General features: G+C 50.3%; 1 protein-coding gene across 1 annotated transcript in view; it reads right to left on the minus strand.

Moving 5' to 3' along the window:
- LOC146177940 (uncharacterized) overlaps nucleotides 1–11,172 on the minus strand; it is a 119,626-nt gene that overhangs the window by 49,276 nt on the left and 59,178 nt on the right. The gene's annotated exons all lie outside the window — the stretch shown is intronic.

Raw genomic sequence — 11,172 nt, forward strand, 5'->3', positions numbered from 1 at the left:
TGACGTCGCGTGATGAGCGGGCGAGGACGTTCAATTCTATTGTGTATGGAACGTCTTCGATGAGAAGGCGGCAGGCGGCTAATGGTCGAATGTTCCGAGGACTGATGGTGCGAAGAGAAGCGGCGTCATCACCTTTTTGAGTCTGCGACAGAGTGCGTAACTAAGAACTGAAACGGCTGCGGCAGTGTCTACAAGTGCTTCGACAAGAACTCCCTCAATGAACACGGAAACATGTCTTCAGTTAGTCCCTGACGGTGCAGTTCTTGCCTGTGGAACTGCGGCCGAATTAGTTTTCCGTTTGGACGGCATTCACACTGCACCAAATTTTTGGTGAGCGAAGCGGATTCGCTTCGCCGGAAAAGAGTGGCCTGTTCTCATCTACCCCTCCCGCGGCGGCGGAACCGACGCGGAACTGCGGCTGCTTCTCGCTTTTTTACGAAAGCAGTGAGACCTCACGGCAGTTTCTTTTCCTATATCAGGAGTTTGCGAATGAAGCCAGAGCACGCGTGAGCCCCGGAGACAGTTCGCGCGCTCTTTTGTCGTCTGTTGCGTGGCTGCACAGTCTTGCGTTGTTTTATTGGTGCTCTCGTTTATTTTCCAGTTGCACGCTTGTAGAGGGTAAGTAATGACGACCATTTCAGAGGATAAAGAGATCGTTTCGATTCTCCTCTGCGACTATGGAATGATTATGCTGGAAGAGTTGCTAAATGCAGATGAAAAATCAGGTTCGTGGCGGAGGCGGTGGTGGGTGCGCCCATCTTTGCAGGAACGCGCCCGGTTGGTCCAAGGCTACAACCTCTTGCCGCTGCTTCGTGACTATAGGACGTGGAGTATTACAGATAGTAAGGTATTGTGAACTTCCTAGCGACTTTATTACACCAAGCGCTATCACCTCACTGGCTTGTTCTGGCTTGTTCTTCGCGGCCTCAGCCGCCAGGCGGACGACTTCTTTTTGGGTCTCAAGGGTTTCGCTTTGGAGAAGGGATTCCCAAGCTTCCGTGTCATGAATGTTGGCCACTGCCCCAGAGGAAAAGGGGCATTGCCAGATTATGTGATCTAGTGTACCTCTCTGTCCGCAGTTTTTACAGTTTTCGTGTTGTCTGTCATCTACTTCTTTCCTTTAAGGGGGTCTTGCGAATCGGCAATATTTCGTGTTCTTCTAGGCTAGCAAGTGCTTCTTCCAGCATCTTCTTCTCCCAGTAATTTTTCTTGACCTGATATGGGGTCCGAAACATAGCTCTGCATTTCCTGTCCCCTAGCGGGTGCTCTTTGGCGCATAGGATGCATCGAGTTTCTTTGCAGTTGTGATCATTCTTGGGGTCTCTCTCTCTGCAGTTTCTGCACCTTCGGATTGCAATGGGGTTTGGGCAGACGTCTGCCTTGTGTCCGAGCACGCCGCACTGGTAGCACACTTCGTATATTTTCTTGTACAAAAGACATCTTTCATAAAAGCCAAAAAGCTTGATTGTCCTTGGTACACGTTCTTCTTCGAAGACGAGAGGGATCGTGGACCTGGGACTCAGTCTTCTGACCGCAATGATTTTAGGGTTGATTCCCTGCCTTGCATTGAATTCTAAGTTTTGGACAATATTGTTACGGTGAAATAGAAAAGGGGTGTTTATTTACAGTGATATGGCAGTGGGATAAGGTGAAGCCTACTAGCCCCCAGACACCAACGCTTTCTCCTCTTCTTCTCCCAGACCAGCACAATTCTTCTTCGTCGTCAGTGGCGTGACATTTCCCCCATATTCAGCCTAAGCCCTCTGGGCGTGTTCGTGAGTAGTGCGAGGCTGACACGGCTTCAAGCGGGAAACATGATATAGTTCGGTTTTGGCAGACCGGTGACCCGCTGCTGTCAGGCGGGCTATTGCATAAGTTAAATCACTAATGCGTTTGACAACCACATAGGGGCCGTCATTGTGGGCCAAGAGTTTTTGATGTAGGCCACGGCGCCGAATTGGACGCCACAGCCAGACTAAATCACCTACAGAGTACGTGACCCGCCGGTGACTGGCATCGTATCGCACTTTAGAACGTTCTTGTGAAGCACCAGACCGTAATCGGGCGATTCTCCGAGCTTCTTCGGTGAGACAGAGGGTCTCAGCCAGGCAGGGGTCTTCACTGCTTGTGAAGGGCAGGATAGTATCCAGGGAGTAGCGTGGCGGTCTGGCATAGAGCAGGAAAAATGGACTGTACCCAGTCGTCTCATGCGTGGCGGTATTAAACGCATACGTGATGAAGGGCAGTGTGGTGTCCCAGTTCTTATGCCCTGCGTCCACATACGTGGCTAGCATGTTGATAAGCGTTCTGTTGACGCGCTCAGTCAAGCCATTTGTCTGGGGATGGTATGGCGTCGAATGTCGGAACGTTACGGCGCATAAACGCATGAGCTCTTCAACAACATCAGCAGTGAATTGTCGGCCCCGATCAGTGATGACAATTCGTGGCGGCCCGTGTCGTAAGATGGCTGAGTGCAGCAAGAAAAGCGACACCTGATGCGCCGTAGCAGATGGAAGAGCGGCGGTTTCACAGTAGCGTGTGAGATAGTCCATGCAGATTACAATCCAGCGATTTCCATTCACGGACTCCGGAAACGGACCTACGAGGTCAATGCCTACTTGATCAAACGGAGCTTTCGGGGTCTTCACAGGGTGCAGCAAGCCAGATGGAGTTGCAGTTGGACGTTTGTGGCGTTGACATTGCTTGCAACTGGCAACGTATTGTTCAATCGTCGAGCGCATTCTGGGCCAGTAAAATCTTTTTTGAACACGATGGAGGAGGGTAAACATTTATTTGACGAGGAAGAAGTCAGGCAGCTGGGGCTACCGCTCTAGGTGGCCAGGAGTGTTCGAACCGTTCCCAAATGCCCAGAAGTTGGATCATCATGCATAACACGCAATACGTCCGCGCACAACGTCTTGGGAACTACGAGTAGGTATCCTAGAACGACAATCTGCGTCTGCATGACGCCTCCCGCTTTTGCACACCACGGCAAAGTCATATTCCTGTAACTGGAGGGCCCAGCGTGCGAGGCGACCACATGGGTCTCGAAGGTTCCGCAGCCAACAGAGTGAATGATAGTCAGTTAAGATAGTAAACGTCCGTACAAATATGAACGGAAACGCTGCACAGCGAAAACTACAGCCAGGCATTCCTGTTCGGTGACTGTGTAGTTTCACTCCGGCTTGCTCAGGGTACGACTTGCGCACGCGATAACATGCTCTCGTTCATCGTGCCGTTGGGCAAGGACTGCCCCGAGACCAATTCCACTAGCGTCCGTGTGAACGTCTGTCACTGCAGCAGGATCGAAGTGACGTAGGATGGGTTTCGATATTAAAAGAAACTTAAGTTGACGAAATGACGCGTCGCAGTCTGGTGTCCAGTCAAAAGTGGAGTTTTTGTTGAGAAGGCACATCAATGGGTAAGCGACGTCAGCAAAGTGATGTATAAAGCGTCTAAAATAATAACACAACCCTAGAAAACTGCGCAACTCCTTCACTATCTGGGGGGGGGGGGGTGTAAAAGACTCATCAGCGGCAGTTTTCTGGGGATCCGGCATCACACCATCACCATCGACAAGGTGCTCTAGCACCAGCGCTTGGCGCTCTCCAAAGCGGCACTTTTTCGAGTTTAGAATTAGGGCGGCGTTGTGCAGACAATTCAAGACGCGTACTAGACGGTCTTTGTGTTCTTGGAAGAATTTCCCAAATATGACGACATCGCCCAGATAGCAAAGACAAATGTCCCATTTTAAGCCGCGCAAAACTGCGTCCATAAAGCGTTCAAATGTGGCTGGCGCATTACACAGCCCGAATGGCATAATATTAAACTCATAAAGACCATCTGGCGTTACGAAGGCTGTTTTTTTTCTTATCCGCAGGGTCCATTGGAATTTGCCAGTAGCCAGATTTGAGATCAAGACAAGAAAAATAGGACGCACCAGAGAGGCAGTCGAGGGCATCGTCTATGCGAGGAAGAGGATAGACGTCCTTTTTCGTAACAGAATTTAGACGCCGATAATCGACGCAGAATCGCCACGAACCGTCTTTCTTGCGTACAAGAATAATAGGGGCAGCCCAGGGGCTAGATGACTCCGGTATCACCTTCTTACGTAGCATGTCCTCCACTTGCTCATGAATGACTTTGTGATCAGAGGGGGACACGCGATATGGCTTTTGACGAATGGGACGAGCCGAACCAGTGTCGATGGTATGATGGGTGCGATGTGCAGTGCGAGAGGTCGGTCCATCTGTTTGAGAAAAGTCAAACATAGGCGAAAGGGGTAGAAGAATATCCACAAGAGTACGGCGTTGAGGTGAGCTGAGATCGGCGCTGATCATACGGAAGGTCGAAGTTTGATCAGCAGGCAGAGGTACAGTGGAACTCGTAGCATCTTTGACCAAAGCAACGACGTGGGGCGCATCGGGTCCACAGGAGGCAAGCTTCAATCCCGATGGTAAAACAGCGGCCTCGGGCGATGGATTGATTGTCCATAACGAGGCACTACCGTGATGCACGGAGATCATACAGTGAGGGATAATAACATTTTTCTTCAGGTATGCTGAGTGAACTGGGTTCACCACGGTCTGGAATGAAACCTGGTCAAGAAGTGGAGCGGACACGGGGACGAACATGGCAGACAAAGGTGGAACTACTGTGTCTTCGGTAATACTAAAAACTGTGTCTTCATTACGGCCACTTTCAAAAAAAGTCGGCAGATGCGAGCCATCAAAATGAACCTCTTAACTTCGGCAGTCCACGATAGCGCCACAAAACTTCAAGAAGTCCATTCCTAAAATGATGTCATGCGTAGAGTGGGGTAAGACTATGAATTCGGCTTGAAAAATTGCACCACCCACAGACACTTGCGCACTACACACACCCAGTGGCCGCAACGCCTCTCCACTCACACCACAAAACGTTGAAGCACGGTCATATTCAAACATCGCTTTGCGTCCCAACAAGCGCCTAAACTGATTACTCATCACAGACACAGTCGCACCCGTATCCACCAAAGCTAATGTATACATACCATCAATGAACACACGAATTTTGTTTTTGAGCATTATAGTTGGAGGGATGTTGGCACACAGCACATTTCCAGCGGCCTCACCCCCATCGGTCGGGCTGGTTAGTTTTCCTGCTGAGGCGACATGGAGCGCCGCCGCGGTGATGGAGAACGACGCGCACGGAAGGCGGGTGGAGGAGTAACACTTCTATCAGATGCAGGGGAGTATGGTGGCGGAGATTCTTGTTATGGATGTTGCGGTAATACCCACGCTGAGTATTTGATTGCTGAAAAACGGGACTGTATTCCCGATTGTTGGGTACTGTTGGGGGCGTCGGACGGTTATAGTGAGGTGGTAACCTACTGCGGCAGTACCTGGCGATGTGACCTTCGACGCCGCAGCGGTAGCATATCGGCGGGGAAGGTAGAAAATGCTGATGGGAATAAGAGCAAGGAACAGCTGGGCGCGTCGTGGGTCTGGCTGGATGCTCATACTGTTCAGGAATCCTGGTAGATTGAATGGAAGGTCTATGTGCACTTGGGGCGACGTCATACCTTGGGGCGTCAGGCATCGGCGCATTCCGGTTGGCAAAATGTATAGGAGGATAGTCAATAGAAGCTGCAACTTCAGGAGCTTGTGTGAAAGGCTGCACTGTAATCGCTTGTGGTGGTGAAGCCGGCCGTCTGGATACCCTCTGGACAGAGACCTTAGCAGATTCGTGCAGGGGAAGTGGGTTGAGTCGCAGGAGTTCTTCCCGCACGATTTGCTGGATCGTCGACGGAAGATCTAGTTGGGCATGGTCATCAAGGCTGGCCACGGTAGGCACGTTGGCCAGCCACCCAGATTTTGCTGCAATACGACGGGTTTTGAGAGCTTGAAAAGCGCGGATGTGTTTAATAACATCGGAGACGGTTTCAAGGGTGCCTTTGGCAATTAAAAAGTTGTATACGTCAGCCGCGATGCCCTTCAAAATGTGGCCGACTCTGTCTTCTTCGGGCATGTTGGAATTCACGCATTTGCACAATCTGAGGATCCCTTCTGTATAAGTTGTACAAGTTTCATCCGGCAATTGAGCTCTTTGAGCAAGGGTCTGCTCAGCCCGCTTTTTGCTCGGTACAGAGTCACCAAAACGCTGTTTTATCTCGGTGGCAAACCGTTCCCAAGTTGGAAAATTGTCCTCGTTATTCTCGAACCAGGTCATCGCCGTGTGAGTTATAAAGAAAACGACATTTGTGAGCATGGTGATAGGGTCCCACCGGTTGTACCGACTAACTCGTTCATAATGAAGTAGCCACTTCTCAACGTCCTCACCTTCTTCTCCTGCAAACGGTCGTGGTTCCCGGTAAGGTTGGCAGGGAATAGAGAGGGAGGGGGCAGGCCTGTCACCAGCCTGGCTTGCAGCGTCGCGGCTGGCAGAGTTAGATTCGGTGTGGTCCATTATTGTTGTAAGTGGTGGCAGTCCAGCAAGGCGACGACTACGTCGAAACTCAAGTTGGTCTTGCTGCGCCGTACTTAAGGATCGAACGGAGCACCTTCCACCAAGTTGTTACGGTGAAATAGAAAAGGGGTGTTTATTTACAGTGATATGGCAGTGGGATAAGGTGAAGCCCCCAGGCACCAACGCTTCGAAACGCAGCCGCCGGCGGTCGGGTTCGAACCAACACCACCTAGACTACTCACTAGGTGGTGTTGTTCGAACGCGGGTAGTCTGGCACAGTCGTCGGGCATCTTAAGCACTGCGCCATTCTGGCGGGGCGAAAAATACAAATACTGAAATTTTGTTTTACAATGTTCATGATTGTTGATACCACGCAGGAATTTCAGGAAGGCAAAAGTAAAGAACACTTGAGCCTGAATGTTGTTGCTAGTGAAGGAAAAAGGAAAAGAAAATGCACTGGCCTGCTACTGGCTCTGTAGCTGAGCCACCTCCGCTGCGTCGTTGGACAGAAGTAAAAATAGAGAAGAAATAAAAAGAAAAGGAAGAGAAATACGCGCACCGCAACAGCCGCCGTCCACCATCTAAACGGTAGCGGGTGCGATGACGGCCTACAACAGATAAAAATTCGGTGGCAGGCTAGCACCCGCCGCAAGCGGCAGTGACCTACCATCCCAGATCCGTAGGGCCACGAGCAACAACCGAGCCTGAATGCCAAATTATCTGTTTTTTATTGATGTTGTTCTTGTTTTTGTGGCTGTACGAAGAAGGAAAAGAAGATGCACGGGCCCGCTACTGGCTTTGTAGCTGAGTTACCCCCGCTGCCTCATGCGGACAGAAGAGAAAATAGAGAAGAAAAAATTGCCCACGATTACGTTATTTCCTAATGCGAAATTTGAGCGCAGCTCATCAGCTGTTTCATCTTTTCGATAAATTGCGGCAAATATTTCGAGCAAGAGACGTATGTACAATTACATACAACTTTTATTATTTTTCACAGGTATTGCTTCAAGAAACACTCCACTAACAGTTCTTGGCTGTCATGAAAGAAGCTTTGTGGTCGGAGAAATGGAGAGCAATTGAATTATCGGGAGGTTGCGGGAGGCAGCGTGTGGGTCCATAGGAACGTTGCGCAACGAACAGGTAGCAGCAATTGACTGATGCCGCTGACGCCGCTAGCGAGTGAGAACGACTTGCACCGTGATCCGCTGAGAGCACCCTCGCCTCCACACAGGAAGTGGGGGCGTACCCCCTCCTCCTCTTTCCACATGGCGACGACGGCATTGTTGTGCCCCGCCGGGGTGGTGCAGTGGTAAGACGCCCGACTACCGTGCCGGAGTACCCGGGTTCGAACCCGACCTCGGCGGCTGTGTTTCGATGGAGGCGAAACGAAGAGGCGTCCGTGTGCTGTGCGATGTCAGCGCACGTTAAAGAACCCCAGGTGGTCAAAATTACTCCGTAGCCCTCCACTACGGCTCCTTCTCTCTTTCCTAACTCCCACCTTCCTCCCTTCCCTTACGGCGCGGTTGCGGTGTCCACAGAAAACAAGTGAGACAGTTACTGCGCCTTTCCCTTCCTATAAATAAATCAGTTTTTTTTTGGACGGTGTTGTACGCAACACTATATAGCAGCCCGTTGTCTTTACTCGCTAGAGGCATCAGCGGCATCAGTCAGTCGCTGCCAGCGATGCCTCCGGAGACCATCCCTACCCCCCACCCCCGCTCCTTTCCTAGTGTTCTCCGATCGCCGCGCCCTACCCCCCTCCCCTCTCTTCCTGCGAGGCTTCGGTTGCTAAAGTGCCGGCTCGCATTTGGGGGGGCTGAAAGGGGGGCGGAACTGGTTACGAGGCCAACGCCGACACCACCGCGAAACCCAGGAATGGGCGCCAAAGAGCTGCGCTCTAAAAGAAGAGGCAAGAAAGACTCGTGCCGCCACAGCCGCCGGCCAACCACCGAAGCGGTGGCGGGCGCAATGACGGCCGACAACAGATAAACATTCAGTGGCAGGCTAGCCCCCACCGCAAGCGGCGTTGACCTACCTATCCTAACCCCATCAGGGCCAGGACCAGCCGTCCTTCTCCACCTCCCCCTTTTTTAATGCCAAATAGTCTGTTAGTGTCCTTATTATTTACATCCTAAAAGGCCCGATCGCTGCCCTTTGCAGCAGTATTTTCTGCTTAACCTGAAGACGATCGGTGCATATGCTATGACATGCAACTCAACCCGTGCGCGATGGGAGCGAGGTTTTTATTTGGACACTGACCTAGGACTGTTATCAAGCGGCCGCCGTTGGTGAAGTGTGCTTTGGCCTGCGTGCTGAGATTTTGGAAAGCAGTCACTAAGGAAAAGCGAGTCACTAAGGAAGTCTTCCATTCTCGGAGAAGATACCTGCTCGTTAGAACCGACTTACACTCTAAAAATTGCGTGTGAACTTAAAGGTATTTTTAAAGAAAATTTCTGCCCACGTACAAAAAATGTCTGTCCTACTTCATTGATCGGAATACGTTCAGGAAAAAAAAACAGTAATTTTCTCTCTTCCAGCACCCGGGTTCCATCTCGACCGCGGTTGCTGCGTTTCAATGGGGGAGGAACGAAGAGGCGTCCAACGTTGCTAGATTACTTTTGAGGCGTCCATGTGGTGTGAGATGTCAGCGCACAAAGATGTCCAGGTTGTCGAAATTATTCCGTAGCCCTCCACTATGGCTCCTCTGTCTCACTCTTACCTTTCACTCCCATCGTCCTCCCTTCCCTTACATCGCGGTTCAGGAGTCCACGGAAACAAGTGCGACCGGTACTGCGGCTTTCCCTTCCTGTGAATCAATAATAATTATAATAATAATCGGCAAGGTCCTCGCCGGCGTTCCGAAATTCTCCTCGCACCTTCGACGATCAGGGTAAGAAGTGTGGTTAGAAAAGAAATAAAAAACATTAAAAAGGGAGGGATGAAGGCAGGGGTGGTGGCGGCGCGCGCCTAGGGAAAGGAGAGACGTACTGCGGTTAAGACGCCCCCCCCGTCCCCCCCCCCCCCTTCTCTGCTTTCACAATGTCAAACCAGAGGCCCGTCGTGAAGAGGGGCAAAAACTGATCCTACAACCCGTTGGGGAGCGCGAGGGGAGGGGGGGGGGAGGCCCCCCTCTTCTCTCCATTCACTAGGCGCGCGCCGCCACCTCCCCCGCCCCATCCCTGCCCTTTTCCTATTTTTTTTTTAATTTTTTAACCACCCTCCTTTTTACCGGATTGCAACCTCGCCAGCCGCGAGCGCGCCACGACATTGCGTTCGTGTCTGCAGGGCCTCGCAGGCGTTCCATAATAGTTTAAGCCAAACTGAGCACACGCACGAGCTTGATACTGCATCTGAGTGTAAAGAAGACATATGCGAAGTGATTTTGTATCTCGCAGAGTCGTCTATAACTCGTCGTTTTACGCAGGAATAAAGACTTCGGGTTGAGCGCGCCACGACATTGCGCTCGCGTCTGCAGGGCCTCGCAGGCGTTCCATAATAGCTTAAGCCAAACTGAGCACACGCGCGAGCATGATACTGCATCTGAGTGTAAAGAAGACCTCTGCGAAGTGAATTTGCATCTGGTAGAGTCGTCTTTAACTCGTCTTTTTACGCAGGAATAAAGACTTCGGGTTGAGCGCGCCACGACATTGCGTTCGTGTCTGCAGGGCCTCGCAGGCGTTCCATAATAGTTTAAGCCAAACTGAGCACACGCACGAGCATGATACTGCATCTGAGTGTAAAGAAGACCTCTGCGAAGTGAATTTGCATCTGGTAGAGTCGTCTTTAACTCGTCGTTTTACGCAGGAATAAAGACTTCGGGTTGAGCGCGCCACGACATTGCGCTCGCGTCTGCAGGGCCTCGCAGGCGTTCCATACTAGTTTAAGCCAAACTGAGCACACACCCCAGCTTGATACTGCACCTGAGCGTAAAGAAGACCTCTGCGAAGTCATTTTGCATCTGGTAGAGTCGTCTTTAACTCGTCGTTTTACGCAGTAATCAAGACTTCGGATTGAGTGCGCCACGACATACAAGCTCAAATTAAAGAATGTGTCTATTCAAAACGACTATTCGGAAGAAACCCTCAGGAAACGAAAGCTTTTATGGGAGAGTGCCAAACCAGAAAGAGACAAGAAAATGAAATTTAAATTAGTGAGTGATAAGTTGGTCGTGGCGGGCCAAATGTTTTCATTGGATGACATCACAAACACAAGGGTGAAACTGCCATCGCAACGTACACGACAGAATGACTGACACAGTGAGCAGATAAAAAAAAAGAATTCAGATTTCTAAACAACGACACTGCGCACATTGTGGCAATTTGTTTGATATCATGCTGTGTAACATTTTAAAACAAATAGTAGGAGAAGCTACACGTATTTATGGTTCATCTAATTCTGTTCTTGACTTGATTTTTGTGAGCCGTTCTCTTGAAACATATACTGTTTCGATCCATCAAGGAATGTCTGATCATCAGATGGTGTACATTACTTGCGATTTTGTTGCTGATAAACTTGACGGACAGTGTAAAACCGTATTTGTAAAAGATTTCTCGCGTGCCAGTGATGAGAGCGTACTAGATTATTAGATCTGTGTCTTAGCAGCTTTGAAGGAAGTGACCCGTCTTTTCTGTGGCCAAATTTAAACACATGACCACATATTGTATCAATCCATTTATTCAATCAAGAATAAAAAGAACAGGCAAATCTTATCCCTGGATTACGCGA

This window comes from Amblyomma maculatum, chromosome 10 (assembly GCF_055883805.1).
Source record: "Amblyomma maculatum isolate TAMU_Amacu chromosome 10, ASM5588380v1, whole genome shotgun sequence".
NCBI lineage: Eukaryota > Metazoa > Arthropoda > Arachnida > Ixodida > Ixodidae > Amblyomma > Amblyomma maculatum.